General features: G+C 40.2%; 1 protein-coding gene across 1 annotated transcript in view; it reads right to left on the bottom strand.

The window, feature by feature from the left end:
* LOC101612525 (nesprin-1-like) overlaps window positions 1-18704 on the bottom strand; it is a 183927-nt gene that overhangs the window by 103630 nt on the left and 61593 nt on the right. The gene's annotated exons all lie outside the window — the stretch shown is intronic.

Raw genomic sequence — 18704 nt, 5'->3', positions numbered from 1 at the left:
GGTCAGCTAAACGTATAGGTGAACTCAGCCTCAGTGGAGCCCAGGAAATTCACCATGTAATTCCAAAGACTTCAAGATTGGGCCATCTGACGCTTCCTCTCTCCCACGTCCCAACAACCCTGACTGCAAGTTCCTCATGGAAAGAAAGCATATTCCCCAACGTTGTATCCCTAGCAACCAAATCACTTCCTGACACGTTGTCTTCCACGGGTGTCTTTCATAAAGCCATCTATACTCATAACTATCCACCCAATCGACTTGCAGACCCACAGAGTGTGAGGAATGTTGAGCCGTGGCTGTTTTCAATCCACAAAGTTTTAAAGCAGTTTATTATACAACCAAGGGTAAAGCAAAGGTATTTACTCACTTGACAGACATCTATTCCTACACATGGGTAGTGTGTGTGTGTACGGGCACTGTGTGTGCCCTTCTCTTCCTCCATCCATCTATTCCATAACACAAGGGCTCTAGGCTTACCTAGTTGGGCTCATCTTCCTGGGCCTTTGATGTTCCAATCAAATGAATACAGCAGTGGGAACATGGGACCCAAATTACTCTACATAAGATCCAGAATGACTGTACAGGAGAATGGACACATACAAAGAGAGAAAGGGGGGGGGGGCACAAAGACAGATACCTAGACCAATGGCCTTGACGAAAAATGAACAAAGCAGGTTTTTTGAGAATCTGGCCTGTGTTGAGTGCATTAATCATGACTTCAAATCTTTTTTTTTTTAAGTAACTGTCAGTCACTGTGTTCTTGAAACATTAGGGACTAGAGTTTGGGGACTTTGGGGGATTGTTTGTTTCATATGTAAAGCCAGTGACTAGATCAAAAGAACCCAGTCTCATTAAAATTACATTTGCAAAATGTAACATCAGTCCCCTTAAGTATAAGGAATGATGAGAAGAGTATAATTATCTCAGCTCCCAAACTTGTTTCCTAACCTCGGCATCTTTGACATTACAGACAGGAAAATTCTGTCATGATAGGCTATCTTCTGGATAACTGGGTGTTTGGTAGCATCCGTGGCCTCAACCCTTTAGATGCCAGCGGCTCCTATACTCCAGTCCAGTTATCAAAGGTGTCTCCAAGAATTGCCACATTTCTACTGGGAGGGGGGCATGAAAAATCATCCCAGTTGACAGCCATGACCTAACCTATGTCCCTTGCATTTATGCATTACAAAGGGCATGGACCAACACAAACCCTTACTGTTAATGTCACTTTTACTTGTTTAAAAAAATATTTTATTTCTTATTTATTTATGAGAGATAAAGAGGCAGAGAGAGAGAGAAAATGGGTGCACCAGAACATCTAGCCGCTGCAAAGGAACTCTATGCGCGTGTGCCACTTCGTGGATCTGGCTTTGCTGGGTACTGGGGAATTGAACTCTGGTTCTTAGGCTTTGCAAGCAAGAGTCTTAACCACTGAGACATCGTTCCAGCCCTAATGAAGTTTTTTTAAACTGACTTTTCATTCACCAGTTAACGACTCCCCCCCAAACCTCATTCTTGTATAGATAACCCACAGTTAATATGTTTTTAAAGTATGAATCCATCACTCTGAGGTGTGTCAATTCAGAAGTACCAGAACGCAGGTGACTCAGATGTCACACGTCCGTTCTAATATGATTAACATATTCTATAGCATTTGACTCTGCCACTTAAATCCGATCTTCTGTGAAGGAAAGAGAATGAATTAAAAAAGATGTTATCCCAGTAGTATTCATGGCTTATTTTGCCCTTATAAACTTTAAAGCATATTCTTTTTCAGAAACATAGAAACAAATTAACAAAAGATACAAACTGATAGACGTTTGTGGTTATTATTAGTTAAGATAAAGTCTGAACCATTTATTGTAAGTAACATTTTTCTTTATTACTTTTAGGCCAGGAAAATATTGTAGTATGTCAGTCAAATGGAAAAAAAAAAAAAACCCAACTTTAACATTTACAGAATTGTAGTGTCTTTGTTAGACTGGGGTATTAAGCATGGGTAGTTTATTAAGGACACACATCAGACAACGTGTCTGTAGGGATGAAGTGACAGGGAAACTCTTTCATCTCAGGGGTGCTCTTACTTGTAGGTGGGATGGAGAGAGGAGGTGGGGTGCTCTTACTTGTAGGTGGGGATGGAAAGAAGAGGTGGGGTGCTCTTACTTGTAGGTGGGGATGGAGAGAGGAGGTGTAACGGCCTGAAAGTCTCAGGCAGACTAAAAAAGAAAAAATCATAACGTGTTGGTAATCATCTGGTGACAAAAGGGACCTGCGTAAAGACTACTTATCACCTTCTTTTGATCCTTCTTAATGTGAATCAATTTTCCTCGGAAGAAGTATGAATGTCTGATTACAAGTCACTGTGACAGACAGATCCTGGGTGGGAGTGATGCATAGTAGCTGTTAGAAGCAGCATGTAACATTTTTAGACTCCCAGAGATTCTGACTTTGAAACACAGCTGGGTTCTTAGATATCTGCACACAGGATAGTGCGCGCGTGCATGTGTGTGTGTGTGCGTCCTGAAGAGAAATGACCACAACAAAGGAAAGGAGCAGTAGCCACACCCAGTGTGCAGGCCACAGGGCTCACCGTGGCCATTCCTGCTGCTACCTCACTCGGTACCTTTTGATCTAAATGATGACAATACATTTAAGTGGTTTTGGCAAAGTGTTCATTTTTTTCTAAGAGCTCTTTTCTTCCTCTGTGAATGTAACTGTTATATTGTAGTTCTTGCTGAGAAATGTTCACGTATTGAAGAAGTGGTGCTTTATGTCTGAATCACATTTGAATGCCCATGCTCTTACACATATCGCTTTTGCTTTGCACAAGTAAGTGTTTGCACAAGTAAGTGTTTGCACAAGTAAGTGGTTAGTACAGCAGAGCAGGTTCATGAGCCAGAAGGTAAACAAGAGAAGCAAAGCAGAGGGATGTTCAAGACTCTTCCGGCATGTACCTGGAAACACTGTGCTAAGTGAAATACTCGTGACAGAGAAAGACAAACATGGCATGAACTTTCACTCATGTGAAAGAGTATTGTAGATAAAGAATCTAAAATAATTTGACCTCATAGAACTTGATATCAGAATGATGATTACTTCTGACTGAGCCATAAAGGGAGAAGAAACGATGAGAGAGGTTGATTAACAGGTCACAGCTAGATAGGAATAATAACGTCTGGATATTTATGACACATGAGGGCGAACATGGCGGACAATTATGCATTATTCCCCCAAAGTAGCTAGGAGAAAGTATGTTTAACAAACTTGTAAAAAGCAGTTGGTCAATGTTCAAAGAAATGACTATGCTAAATTAATCATTACCTAATATATTCATATAATACTCCTAAAACATCAGCTCCTAAATAGATAAGAATATTATGTGAGCCAGGCGTGGTGGCACACAACTTTAATCCCAGAACTTCAGAAGCAGAGGTGGGAGGATTACTGTGAGTTCGAGGCCACCCTGAGACTAAATAGTAAATTCCAGGTCAGCCTGGGATAGAGCCAAGCCCTATCTCAAAAAAAGCAAAGAGTATTATATGCTAATAAAAAATAGCTTAAAAAGAGAAATGTGTAGGACATTAAAATAAGTATAGATGAAATGATAAGTACTTATAAACTATAACAACATTGGGAAAATTACAGAATAGTAATCAATGTTTAGTTACTCTTACACTAATCTAATCTTGACCAAATCCATAAACTGATTATTTGTTATGCTTATTAACTAGATTTCCCGGTGCCTTGCCCATGTACCAGCAAGCCTTCTCTGACCATCTCTGGGTGGTTTGGTTCATTGAAGTCCCATGGGGAAATCAGAATCAGACATAATAGTCCAAGCTTTGTGCAAGCAAACAATAGTTAGGAGCAGACGGTGACATGACACACATTAGCACATGCAAAAGGCGACTGTTAGAAGATGGAAGACAATGTGACGTGGGAACTGTGAAGCTTGCTCTGCCATTCGCTAGGGGAGACACTAAACAGGGCACACCACACTCCCACATTTATGGCTTTTCCTACTGAATTCCAAGTAAAGACATGTGTTCAAGACAGCAGAATAACTGATCTTGTTGAACAGTGTTCTCTGATAGAACTGAAACTATTGAGGACCTTTGATTTGCCACATGTAAAAAAGTCATTTTGTAAAAGCAAGATAGCATGTGATTTTGCAAGAAAGACACCATGTGTATGAAATTTTTTTTTTTTTCTGTTGCAAGATTGGAGCAATATCAGTACAGTAGGAGGAAGGGGAATACGGAAAATTTCTTGAAATATTTTCATACTAATATTCTACACTATTAAGTTGAACCACAAATGCTAAAATATCACTGGGTCAAAATAAAATGTATCATTTCAGTTGGGGCAAAAATACAAAAAGTTGTTTTCGCAGTGTTCAGAAACCTGGTGTTGAAAATTTAGTTTAGGCTTTGCAATAACATAGTTCTCCCCAGTAAATATAACTTTTCCTTAGCAAGTGCTTTCAATGTTGGGTCTTGCTATTTAAGAAAAAAAAAAAAAACATTGTCTTGGGCTGGAGGGATGGCTTAGCGGTTAAGGCATTTGTCTGCAAAGACAAAGGACCCTGGTTCGATTCCCCAGGGCCCACATAAGCCAGATGTACAAGGTAGTGCATGCGTCTGGAGTTCGTTTGCAGTGGCTGGAGGACCTGGCATGCCCATTCTCTCTCTTTCTCTCTCTGTCTGACTCTCTCAAATAAATAAAACTTAATAAATAAATAAACACTATTATCTTCTTACTTAGCAGGTTCATTATTATAATCCTATATTTTCACATTTTGGCATTCTTTATTTCACAGTCATGCTAATAATATTTCATACTCTCACTTTATCATAAACTCTTTTCTCTACAACTGTCATTTTTTAATTTTTTCCAAACGTATTTACAATAATCTGACACAAATTCACCGATATTTTATCCTGCTTACCCCATTAAGAAAATGTAAAAGAAAAAAAAAACAACTAAAATCATTTGAGCAGAATATGAAATGAAAACAAAGAGCCTGGAATGAAACTAACCATAGGATCAAACCGCAGTTCAAAGAGACGTTGGAAATTCTAGGCTCAAATAAAGTCAACCCTCCAACACTGCCTAACAGGCCCTTATTAAAAACTGTACTCCGGGACGAGACCCGTCACACACAGAACACTAGAGGGCGCTGTCGCTTTCAGCTGCTTCAGGTCTGCAGCGACATTGTGACCTCTGTCATTAAAGATCCACTTAAGCAGATCTTGGCTCACTCCCTTAATAGGAGCGCTGGGGAGGCTGAGGTAGAAGGACCACATGGGGCCAGCCTGGATCACAGGATGAGCTCCAGGTCAGCCTGGACTAGATCTACTGAACACTCGACCTGTGGCCACCTCACCTCTTCAGTTCCAGGAATTCCACCTGGGACAGCGCCTAGTGAGCCAGCCCAGCCTCACATGCTCAAGCAAATTTACTGTAGCATGTTAGTTTTACATTTATTTTTAATAATAAAAATCCAACACTGGGCTGGAGAGATGGCTTACTGGTTAAGGTGCTTGCCCATGAAGCCTAAGGACCCAGGTATGAGTCCCCAGGACCCACGTAAGTCAGAGGTGCAGGTGGCACATGAACCTGGAGTTCTTTTGCAGGGACTAGAGGCCCTGGCACACCCGTTCTCCCTCCCTCTCTCAAATAAATAAGAAAAATAAATTTAAAATTAAAAAATCCATCATTTTTTTTAGAATGTCTGTGGGGAGCACATTACTGTAGACACCCACTGCTCTTTTAACCTAATTTAAACTTAGCAACAACCCTTTGGGGAGACACCTACTTCCCACCCTTCACCTTCCACCCACACCCTCATCCAAATTAGACACTTTAAACAATTTAGGGATTACCTGACAAATCAATTTACCTAGTGTGGCACAGACAACAGGTGATAATACACAATTATTTCCCTTTACTAACGCCTATGTCTCCATCATTTTATTACACTCATGTCCCAATCACCCAGGAATGTTACAAAGTATTTTATATATAATATCTTAGCTGAATATAGGCAAGGTAGACACTACTCCCAACTCAAAGATGTGGCAGAGCAATCCTGTCTCTGAAACTATGTAAATACCAAAATCAAATAAAAACTTTCTGGTACTTTTCCTTTCTTTACCACACTAGAAATGTTTTGGCTGGAATCCAGGTGACCAATGGAATGCTGCCAAGATAAGCCAGGTCCTTCCCACAACCTTTCTAAGCTACAAACTAGTGAATTGTCCTCCCTGGTGACACTTTGACCTCCTGTTTTTAGTTCTCCAACATTCCATCCCAGTTCCCTCTGCTTCATTTCCCTCAGCAGGAGACAGAACGCAACCATATGTTCCTAGAAGATGGTTCACATACACATATCCATAGAATTATTCCCCTCCAAATGTCTATCTTAGCATTTGCATGTTTAGATGTCAAGGGTCACATAAAGAAGGAAACAGACTCTGGAAGGGATTTTGTCAACAGGCAGGTTTTGAAGATGTGCTCTCAGCTTTAAGGATGTGAGGGGAGCAGAACTGGGCAGAAGGAGATGTTGAACTGAGGAGCAGTTTTCTGTCTGAAGCTTGGCATAGTCTTGCAGAGATATTGTAAATGGAAGCAAGGAGCTGAGACTTCGCACCTGGGTATTGGTCAGTTGCTGGATGTGGACTGGCCCTAGGGAAGGGACATCTGTGTAAGAGATGTTTTGCTTCTTTCTTAGAGGCTGAGGGAGAGTTGTGGGGAAGTGATAATCTAGGAGAGTTCAGTAAGCAACACCATCCCTCATGGAAATGGAGAATGGGGCTCTCAAAACTGAAGGGTATTATTCAGGCTGGGTCTCAGAACGTCTACTTGTAAGCTACAGTGTTAGCTACTAAGACCTAAAATCAGGTTCTGTCAAAATGACAGAGCAAAACCAGGTGTGGTGGTGCACGCTTTTAATCCCAGTACTCCGGAGGCAGAGGTAGGAGGATCACCATGAGTTCAAGGCCAACCTGAGACTATATGGTGAATTCCAGGTCAGCCTGGACTAGAGTGAGACTCCACCTCGAAAAACCAAACATACAAACAAAATGACAGAGCAGCCTGGTGGTACGTGTCATGTTAGAAACATTCCATTCAGTAGGAGTCAAGACTAGCTCCCACTGATGCTGGACTCCAAAGCAAGTGCTGTACCACCATGAGATGCTGCCTCCAAAATAAAGACTCATTTCTTTAAAAAAAGGAACTATTGTGATTTTTGTTATGATTGTTGCACTTTGTTATATCTGTGTTATGCCTTTTGCCAAAGTGGAAGAGAAATTTTTATCACATTTTCATATTCTCAAACCCCTTCAGTGTCAAGCTAGGAAATTATGTTCTTTGATGGAAACTCACAGTCACTGGAATCAAGGAAATGTTAGCTGAAATTATACAAAATCTAAATAAACTCACATCTCTAGACGAATGTACAGAAGTTTGTAAGTTTTGGACCTTTTGTACGTTGTGAAGCATCGTAGTACTAATTTCAATCAGCTCTCAAATGCATGGTGTATTTTTCTATAAAACTTTGAGGTCATGAGTGCATGTTAAGAGCAAGCACATTATCAGGCCCAACTTTGCCTTCAGGTGCCCACAGCACAGCATGTGGAAAGGTACCCTTCACCCACCAAACTCTACAGTGACCCTCTGCCTTGATGAGTTTTGGTATCAGACCCCAGCTTTGGACTGACCCTCACAGATCTAGGCTCCAAGACGGACCCAGTGGTCCCATCTGAACAAAGTCTGACTTTTGTCAGACTTTTCTGGTTCAGACAGAGTCCTACCAGGTTGGCCGCTTGAGATCTTAGGCTTCAGAATAGCCCCCATTTACCCAGTGCCCAGGCTCACTACAGTAGATAGTAGCTCAGACCCATCCCAGTGGACTAAAGCACCAGGTAATCCCCTAGGGACTCAGGTGACAGACCCATATGTACCCATACCCAAATACAGGCCAGCCTGCTTTAACATCTAGCACAAGGTCTTCTAGTTCTTGTTATATATAAGAGAATGTCTATAATGGAAGAATATTTCTAAGCAAAATCTTTATCAAGCACAGAAAGTATGATTATATATTCAAAACACCAAAATATGTCAATAAAGAATACTGTACTTGGAAAATCAATCATTGAGGAAAGAGATATGGAAATTTTTCCAATATGAGCTGAGGGAATTCGTCACCTCTGGATCTATCTATCTTGCAAAAATTGCTAAAAGGTGTTGTTCAAATGGAAACCAAAAAGGTCCTAATAAAATGAAATATACAATAAGAAACTCATTATCTATGTAACAATATAATTGGATTCAAAACACTCAATTCTTTAATGGTGATATATAAGTAAATAACTAAAATGAAAGTTTAAAACAAATAAATTAAAAATAACTATAAGCCTGGTGTGGTGGTGCATGCCTTTAATCCCAGAAGTAGGAGAATCACCATGAGTTCAAGGCCAGCCTGAGACTACATAGTGAATTACAGGTCAGCCTGGGCTAGAGTGATACCTTAACCCCCAAAACCAAGAAAAACAAAACCACACACACACACAAATCAATCATAGTTGCAACAGTGTGTCCCTAGTTATTCAACATAAAATGATACAAATTGTGACATCCACATCATAAAATATGGGGGAAGAAGTTAATGTACAGAGATTTTGTATGTAGTCTAAGTTATAAGATGTTTCATATGCATTTAATGATAATCAGAGAGGGGAAATTACAGTTTTTTTTTATTACAAATGACAAAGAAAAAAGAAAACATGCTCAAATAAACAAACTACAAGACAGTAAGAGGGAAAGAATGGGATACATAACCTGAAAAAAATCATAAATCAACAGAATGGCAGTAGTAAGTTCTTGCCTACCAATATTTACTTCAAACATAAAAATGGATTAAATTCTTAATCAAAGTACATACAGTGATGGAATTTTTAGAGTCTGCAATGGACATAGTCAAGGATGTACATCAGCTCAAAGTGAATGGATGGTTAAGATTAAAAACAAAGGGTAAATGAAAAAGACCAAATGATGTAGATATTGCTATATTTGTAAATGAAATATAATTTAAGTTAATATTTGTCACAAGGCCTAGAGAGATTGATTGGTGGCTAAAGGCACTTGCTTACAAAGTACAATGGCCCAGGTTCAATTCCTAGGTACCCTCATAGAGCCAGACACACAAAGTGGCACACGTGTCTTCTGGAGTTCATTGCATTTGCAGAAAGCCCTGATATTCCTACCCTCTCTCCCTCTCTCAAATACATGGAAGATAGATAAATAGATAGATAGGTAGGTAGATAGATAGATAGATAGATAGATAGATAGATAGATAGATAGATAGATAGATGATAGATAAATATTGCCACAAAAGGTCATTGTATGCTGACAAGGAGGTCAGTACATTCAAAGACTATCACATTTTAAATACATATGTGCGTCCACATTGGGGTACCTAAATTTATAAAGCAAATGCTAACAAAATGAAGGATGAAATTGATGGCAGTACAGTAATAGTAGGAGATCTCAACACCTCACCTCCAAAAATGGATAGATCATCACCGCAGAAAACTCAGAAGGAAAAGGTAAATATAAATGCCCCAAACCATGTGGAACAAAAAAAGTTCAAGACCAGATAACACTCTTAAGCATAAAAAAAAAGCTGGAGGTATCATACTAATTTCACATGATATTATAAAGCTACTATAATCAAAACAGTGTGGTGCTGGGAGAAAAGCAGAACCAAAGAACCAAAGGACAGAACAGAAAGCACACAGGACACATATACAACACACTATGTAGATGGTTGACCAAGGTGCTAAGGATATGCAGTGGAGAAGGCTCATACTTTCAGTAAAAAGGTGCTGGAAAAAACAAAAAACAAAAAACAACAAAAAAAAAAAACAAAAAAAAAAACCAGATATCCATGCAGGAAAAAAAAATAGAATTAGATCTGTTCCTTACATTAGACATTCTAAATGGAATAGAGATTTTAATATAAGTCCTAAAGCCATAAAACTACTAGGCAAACACTTGGGAACAGCTGCTGGACACTGGTTCAGGGACTAATCATCTGAATACCACCATAGGAGTACGGACAACAAAAGCCAAAACAAAAAAAAAGTAGAATTACATCAAACCAGAGAGTCACAGCTTCTGCACACCAAAGTGAGTTAATCCACAGAGCGAGGCGTCACTCTACAACTGCTCAGGGTGAATTTCTAAGATGTGCAAAGCACACAGACAACTCAAGCCCAAGCACACTTGTGACCTGGTTTACATGAGACGAAGAACTTGCACAGGTGTGACTTAAGACACTGAAAGTAGATGAGAAATTCCTAGCGTCATAAATCATCAGAGAAGGCAAGTCAAAACCACAGTGAGATGTCAACCTCACACATATTGGATAACCATGGCCTAAATGACAAAAGATAAGTGTTGAAACTATACAGAGACAAGGGTGTGCAGAGAAAAAGCAACGCCTGTCCTTTTGTTAGTGGGAATTTGAATCACTGCAGCCGTCACTTATAAAGAAAACAGTGTGGAGGGTCCTCATACAATTTTTTAAAACTTCCATATGATTAAGCAATCTCAGTTTTAGAGATATAAACCAAGAATGTGAAATCAGGAAACTAAAGAGATGTCTGCACTCCCATGTTCATTGCAGGATTTTTCACAATTGTTAAGAAATCAGTGTGTCTATCAGTGGATAAATAAAAAAAATAAGATAGACACATAGATGATAGAGAATTGATAATATGCAATACTGTTCAGATCAAAAAGGAGAGACAATTCTATCATTCTGATGACAGAAGAACATGAACATCAAGCCACGTACCTTAAAATTATATCTATACCTACATCATCTATATATAGATATCTATGTATGTATATATGTATAAAATTCACCAGTTGCATTTCAATAAATCTAGAAAAAGTTTCTAAGAAGAATAAAATAAAAGATGAGGTTACATTTGGTGTAAAGGCTTGACATACGTCAACATACTTAAACATGAGACTTTAAGTCATAGTACAAGAAATAAAAATAAAATTAAATCATTCACAGATGATGATTTTTCCGAGAGTGGGGTATCAACAGTGACCATTGAAGAATATATTCAGCTCTGTCAAGTAGGGCAACCCTTATTTACAGATGCCTTAAGTTGTCAATACTATTTTTTAAGAATACCTATGTCTGACACATCAAACTTTTCACTATTCAGGTTCTGTCTATATGTGTTTGCTTTGAGTTTTCTAAAACCATAAGTATAAATCAGTATTACACACTTCATTTCCCTTCATTTTATGGTCAGGTACAATAGAAAAAAATTAAACTTTCAGAGCTATTTTTAAGTCTACTCCATGCATTCACTCTTACCATTATTTATTATTATTACTACTACAACTACCATTATTATTATTACAATTGCGACAGGAGTTATAGTATTTAAAAAAAAACAAATATTCACACACACAAAAACAGTAAAATGTACCTTTTATCGCTCCTGGAGTCTTGTAGTTTGCTTTTATCATACCTCACCTATTGTGCTGACTTTTAAAGTTGTCTTAATTCGATCAGTATCTAAAGCAAACACAGCTTTCACTAAGGGAAGTTCACGTTCTCTTAGCAGCAATCTCCTTAAATTATCACTATAGCAACACTCCGGTGAAGGCATTCTATTCCTCTCTCATTCCTCAGCCTTACCCCCTGCGAACCGAACAAATGTGCAGCTCCTGGTGCCAGCTTTGAGACAGAAACACTTTGAACATTGATTTACAAAAAGTGCTTCGAATGCATTTTCAGTGGGAGAAAACAAAGACACATTTTCCACTTGGTATTCAGTAACTCGGGCACTTTCAAGTTAAGATCTGAGTGTTGTGATGCGAGCTGTCCTCAGTATCAGAGACTGTGCCTGGCAAATATGAGGCCCTGGGTTCAGCTCTCAGCATCACAAAAGTCAATGATTAAGTAAAAGATGTGAGTGTTAATTTGTTAGGGCAGTCCTTTCACAGTGCGTACCTGGATCAAATCACCACTTTTAAAAAGTCCCAGAAATGTAAGTTTAGAAAAATGTTTTAAATTTCTCTATATGCCTCTCTATCTCTTAAGTGGATAAATAAAATATTTTAAAATATTTCAGTTTTTAAATTTGGAATATGAGAGGAGAAACTAAGTGAATCTTTTGTCAACCGATATTATGTCATAATAATGAATTAGTAACAAACAACAAACATCATTTAATTTATTTACATTTACAGAAGATATAATTTTATATTTAATTTGTTAACTAAACTTGCTAAGAATTTCCCCAAATGCTTAATACACACACACTTGAAAAACTATAATTACCAGGGCTGGAGAGATGGCTTAGCGGTTAAGCGCTTGCCTGTGAAGCCTAAGGACCCTGGCTCAAGGCTCAATTCCCCAGGACCCACGTTAGCCAGATGCACAAGGGGTGCACACGTCTGGAGTTCGTTTGCAGTGGCTGGAGGCCCTGGTGCGCCCATTCTCTCTCTCTCTCCATCTGCCTCTTTCTCTTTCTCTCTCTCTTACTCACAAATAAATAAATAAAAATGAACAACAACAAAAAATTATAGTTACCATAGTAGAAATGCACTTTCTAGGAGCCAAGGGAAATCACACATTTTAAAAAATACAAAAGCAATATTAGAGAGGTTTTACTTTTTTTTTTTTTTTTTTGGTTTTCCAAGGTAGGGTCTCACTCTAGTCCAGGCTGACCTGGAACTCACTATGTAGTCTCAGGGTGGCCTCAAACTCACAGCGATCAACCTACCTCTGCCTCCTGAGTGCTGGGATTAAAGGCGTGAACCATCATGCCCAGCTGAGAGGTTTTACATTTTTAAGAATATAAAATAACAGTTAAGTAAAAAAAACCCATACAAAAGACAAACATCTGGTGGATGAATGCTCAAGGAGTCATTCTAAAAGTTCTACACTACACTGCACAAGACAATTTAAGAAAAGACTTCCAGGGCTGGAGAAATGGCTTAGCAGTTAAGGTGCTTGCCTGCAAAGCCAAAAGACTCAGGTTCAATTCTCCAGGTCCCACATAAGCCAGATGTACAAGGGGGTGCACACATGTGAAGTTCATTTGCAGCAGCTGGAGGCCCTGGCGCGCCCATTCTCTCTCTCTCTCTCTCTCTCTCTCTCTCTCTCTCTCTCTCTCTTTGCCTCTGTCTCTTTCAATAAATAAATAATAATACAAAATAAAGTAAAAAAGAATAGACTTCCAGATAAGAGATCCTTCCAGATTTGTTGTTATTTCCAGACCTCAGGTAAACTAATTCCTTGCTTTGAAATTTCAATGCAGAACACATCAGTGAGAGCCACTGCTGTGCCTGTTCATGTGATGCCAAATAAAATTAGATGAATTCAATTTGGTTTTCTTTCCTATTCATGGTGATGAATATTTATTGTTAAGTGAAACTTGTTAGCTCCCCCCCCCTAATTTTTCCAGTCAATAATGCTAACTAATCTTATGAATTATAGAAAAGACAGAAAGAAATCAATTTCCTCAGGCATAGGTCTGTGCTTTGGGAATATCATAGACACAATTTGAAATCATGGCACAGCCATTTACTGTGGGGCTTTACAAAGTTGACTTGACTACTCTGTGCCTCAGTTTACCCATTTGTAACACAGAGGTGTAAATAATATCGCAAATCTCACAGAATCACTTCAGAGATTCATTTGACATTTATAGAAATGCTTTATCCAAAACCTACCACATTGCATTTGTTATCAGCCAGTGTGAGTCATGGTTATGCTAGATTTTAATCATAGTCATTTAAACATGACAACAATCTGTGTCCATGGAAGAGAACCAGCCATTTCTTTCTCTAATCTTATTAGTGGAATATGCACCTGACAAAGGCAGGCAAGCTGAGTCACTTCTACAAGCTGGAAAAAGCCAGATCCTTTACTGACATGCTTCTCTGTCCTATACTCGCTTCCTAATTTGACAAACTAGGGTTTCGTGTACAGTTTAGACATCCCAGAAGACATTTATTGCACAAATCTGAACCACCAGCTTTCATTTATATTTATATGTTTAGAGCAACTAAATCAATTCTTTTATAAATAAGCTCTTCCTGAAACCTTAAGAACCAGGCATCACATCTACTATTCATTCCTAAGGAGTAGCCATTTCTTCTGTAGTATTGCTGGGTAGCAATTTAAAGCCATTTAGGGCTGGGGAGATAGTTCAGTGGTTAAAGGCACTTGCTTGCAAAATCTCTCAGGCCAGACTCAATCTCCCAGTACTCAGATGAAGCCAGATGCACAGGGCTGGAGAGATGGCTTAGCAGTTAAGCACTTGCCTGTGAAGCCTAAGGACCCCAGTTCAAGACTTGATTCTTCAGGACCCACATAAGCCAGATATACAAGGTGGTGCATGCATCTGGAGTTCATTTGCAGTAGCTGGAGGCCCTGGCATGCCCATTCTCTATCTATCTGCCTCCTTCTCTCTGTCACTCTCAAATTAAAAAAAAAAAGCCAGATGCACAAAGTGGTGCATATATTTGGAGTTCATAGCCAAGAGACCCTCATATGCCATTCATTCTCTCTCTCTGCTCATGAATAAATGAATAAAATATAAATACATCCATAAAGCCAGTGAAAGATTCTTTTGTGTTCATCCCAGGGGTTATTTTAAGCTGCATACTTGCTAAGACTGTCCCCAAACAATATCACTATTTTTTTCTCTCTGTCTCTCCTTCCTTCCTTCTTTCTTTCTTTCTTTCTTTCTTTCTTTCTTTCTTTCTTTCTTTCTTTCTTTCTTTCTTTCTTTCTTATTTTTGAGGCAAGCCCAACAAACTAACTTTTTTTAAATGCAAGAGAGCAAGAGAAAAAGAGAATTGGTATGCCAAGATCTCCTGCCACTATAATTGAACTCCACACATGTGAACTACCTTATACGCATATGGTACCTTGGGCGCTTGCATCACCTTGGATGTCTGTCTTATGTGGGATCTGGAGAGTTGAACATGGGTCCTCAGCCTTGGCAGGCAGATGCCTTAACTGCTAAGGCATCTCTCCAGCCCAATATCACTTTTTAGCAATGGATCTTCAACTTAATGACTCCTCATGGTTTCACCTGTATGCAATGAAGGGTTTTTTTTATAGTTTATTTTTATTTATTTATTGGAAAAAGAGATAGACAGAGAGAGAGAGAGAATGGGCACACCAGGGCACTGCAAATGAACTCCAGATGCATGCACCACCTTGTACATCTGGCTTACATGGGTCCTGAGGAATTGAACCATGGTCCTTTGGCTCTGCAGGCAAGCACTTTAGCCACTAAGCCATCTCTCCAGCCCACACTGAAGATTTAACAGAGTCAAAGGCTGCTGAACTTTACATCTCCCCATATTCAAAAGCCCCCTCATGAGCATATGATATTGTGAATATAAAGCATCCTCCAAAAGCTCATGTTTTTGATCCCCAGCTGATGGGGCAGTTTAGGAAAGCGGGGAAGCCTTTAGGAAGTGGAGTCTTGCTGGAGGAAGCACGTCACTGGAGATGAGCCTTGACATTTTATAGTCCAGCCCCACTTGCCAGTTTGTGCTCTCTAGTGCCTCCCTGCTGATGTGAAGATGGGACAGCCCGTTGTCTGCTCCTGCCATAATTTCTCTGCCAGGATGGACTTGTCTCAAAACTGTGGACCAGAATGAGCCCACAGACCGCTGCTGGTCGGGTGTTTTGTCCTAATAGTGTGAAAGTAACAGATGCAGAGCACATTTCCATGAAGCTGAAAGAAGAACAGAGGAGAGATGTTTTCCAGTGACTTGGCATTATTTCCAGTTGGTAATCAGCTACTTGAAGGAGAAGATTGTGAGCAGAAAAAAAAGTTACCTTCAGAAGGGTTTGGAGTCCTAAAAGAGGACCCCAGTTTGTAAACAACTTAAGCAATGCTTGTTGTACATTGCATGCAAGGCACTGGCTAGACATACTGGAGATTTCAGGTGAGGGGGGATGCAGGAGTAAGGGGAGAAGGGAAGACACACCAAATCCGGACCTAACACCATTAAAAAGCCTACATCTTCAAACATCCTCACAAAGTGTTTTTCCTCTGACAGCCCTCCCTGTAAGTGTGGAGTGGGCCAGTCCTGGGAGGGGGAGAAATAGGAACTAGCAGCGGCCCTACTTCATTCCTGTCTTGCCTTCAGGGTTGACCATTGTTGGAGGAATTGTCAAGTCAGGCATCTCGACCCATAGAGACAAGAGCAAAAGACAAGGTAGGAAGACATGGGGTAAAATGAAGGCCCCCGGTGTATGCAATTTATAACCTGTCTGCTTGTCTCAAAGCAGTGTAAGCAGCCACCAGGCCCTTTGCTTTTATTGTTGGGTTGCTCCTTCAAGGGCGACGTTTCTTTTTCTCTTCAGGAAGAAACAATACCAACGCCAAGAGAAAATAACCGCTTACGAAATAGCAGCGGCAAGGACGTGGTTCAGGAAGGAGGTGCGGAGAAGACCCGGGGAAGATTCCAGAGCAGGAAAATATAGATTCGGAGGTAATTTTAGCACAACCCCCTCACCTTTCAAACGAAATAAAAGCATAGTTGAAATGGCATTTTGGCAGCGAATCTGAGGTTCACAGTGCCCGTAGGGCATGGCTGAGTGAAATCATCCAGGAGGCAGATGCCAAATGGGCATCAGGCAGGAAGATAACCCACAGAAGAGCAGCCAGCAAGGGGTCGTGGCAGCCTCTGGGGAAGATGAGTCTCACCAACAGTGGCAGACATGGGAGGCAGCCCCGCTTTTCAGGCTACAGTCAGTGACAGCAAAAACCTCCACAAACTGTGTTTTTGTGCCCCTGCAAAGTATTTTTTTAGCATCTCAGAAACATGGCCTATGTTTTTGATTATTTTTATTTATTTGAGAGTGACAGAGAGAGAAAGAGGTACAGAGAGAGAGAGAGAATGGGCGCACCAGGGCTCCAGCCACTGCAAACGATCTCCAGACGCGTGCGCCCCTTTGTGCTTCTGGCTAACGTGGGTCCTGGGGAATCGAGCCTCGATTCCAGGGTCCTAAGGCTTCACAGGCAAGCGCTTATCTGCTAAGTCATCTCTCCAACCCAACATTGCCTATTTTATATGTCTAAGATATAAACATACTGACAATGTAAAGTGATCACATAGTCTGACAGCGGTAATGCCTGTGAAATCTACTCAGAACAAAAAAATTCAGCTTAATTTATAATACTGTTACTGACACTCCTATACTGAACCTTAGATCACTAGAATTTTTTTTCTCTCTCTCTCTTTTTTTTTTTTTTTTTTTGCTTTTTTGAGGTAGGGTCTCACTCTAGCCCAAGATGACCTGGAATTCACTATGGAGTCTCAGGGTGGCCTCGAACTCACGGCAGTCCTCCTACCTCTGCCTCCCGAGTGCTGGGATTAAAGGTGTGCGCCACCACGCCCGGTTTGGAATTTTTTTTTTTTTTGTACTACTGTCCTACATAGTTACAGCCTGTGTCTCCCTGTCCTGCCCTTTGCCGTGTGTCCACTGGCCACTCTTCCACAGCATCTGAGCATTTCACTGGTTGTTTGATTCTACTGGTTTATGGTATGCTGCAGTTTTCTTCCTATATGAGGATGTGTCACTTAGCATCATGTCTCCAGGTTCATCCCTGCTGTCAAATATAGCTGGATGTCCTCTATGAAAGTTGAAAAACATTCCAGTATGTATGAGTGAGCATGTGTGTGTGTGTGTGTGTGTGTGAGTGAGAGAGAGAGAGAGAGAGAGAGAGAGAGCACGTGCTCACGCGTGCGTATTACAATATCTTAACCTATTCACTCCTAGGAATTGAATTTACTTTTTCTGTAAAGCCAGATGCACAAAGTGGTGCATGTGTCTGGAGTTTATTTGTACTAGCCAAAGTCCCTTGTACACTCACTCACTTTTCTCTCTCATATGTGTGTGTGTGTGTGTGTGTGTGTATCTTTTAAAACAGTAATTTTAAATCATGCTAACTCTAATGAAACAGGTACTTTTCACAGTGATATGAAGTTGTTCATTGTTTTCCTGACCTATGACCATTGCAACTATCACAATTCCCATAGCAGAAGAGATCTTCATGAGCGGATTGCTCCGCAAGCCTGTAGAGGAGCAGCTGCCCAGAACAAACCACTCGGACGCTTCTTGAGTTGCTGTCCCCATCTTGCCATGGATCCCTCCCACCACCTGCTGAAGCAAAGGCAGCAAAGAACAGTAAGAGGACAGAAGAATGCTTCCATGTCACAACGACTTTGGCCTCACATTCTCTCATGATGTGAGTGCCAACAAATTACCATGGGGTGAGTGAGCATTTACTGAGGTTTGTGAAAAATCCTAGAAAAACTGTGATCTTTGAAACCAAAAAGAGCTTCTTGGGTGCTTCATAAAACAAACATGGGAGGTCTGGTTCCCTCATGAGGATCATTTCAGATATGAAAAAAGAAAAAGAATGGGATGGGAAGGCAAGGCTTGTCCCATCAGGTACTGAAACACAATGAAAAGCTAAATGACTCATCACTGTGGATGCCAAAGAAGGCACACACCACAGAACACAAATCCAGAGAGAGCTGGCTCTCCCTAAACAAGACAGGATGACTTAATGAATGGCTTGGAAACATGTAGCAGACAATTTAGACTAGAAAAAATCCATTTAGGGCCT

Source organism: Jaculus jaculus, chromosome 9, assembly GCF_020740685.1.
Source record: "Jaculus jaculus isolate mJacJac1 chromosome 9, mJacJac1.mat.Y.cur, whole genome shotgun sequence".
In the NCBI taxonomy this organism is placed as follows: Eukaryota; Metazoa; Chordata; class Mammalia; order Rodentia; family Dipodidae; genus Jaculus; species Jaculus jaculus.
This window is presented reverse-complemented; position numbering and strand designations above follow the sequence as displayed.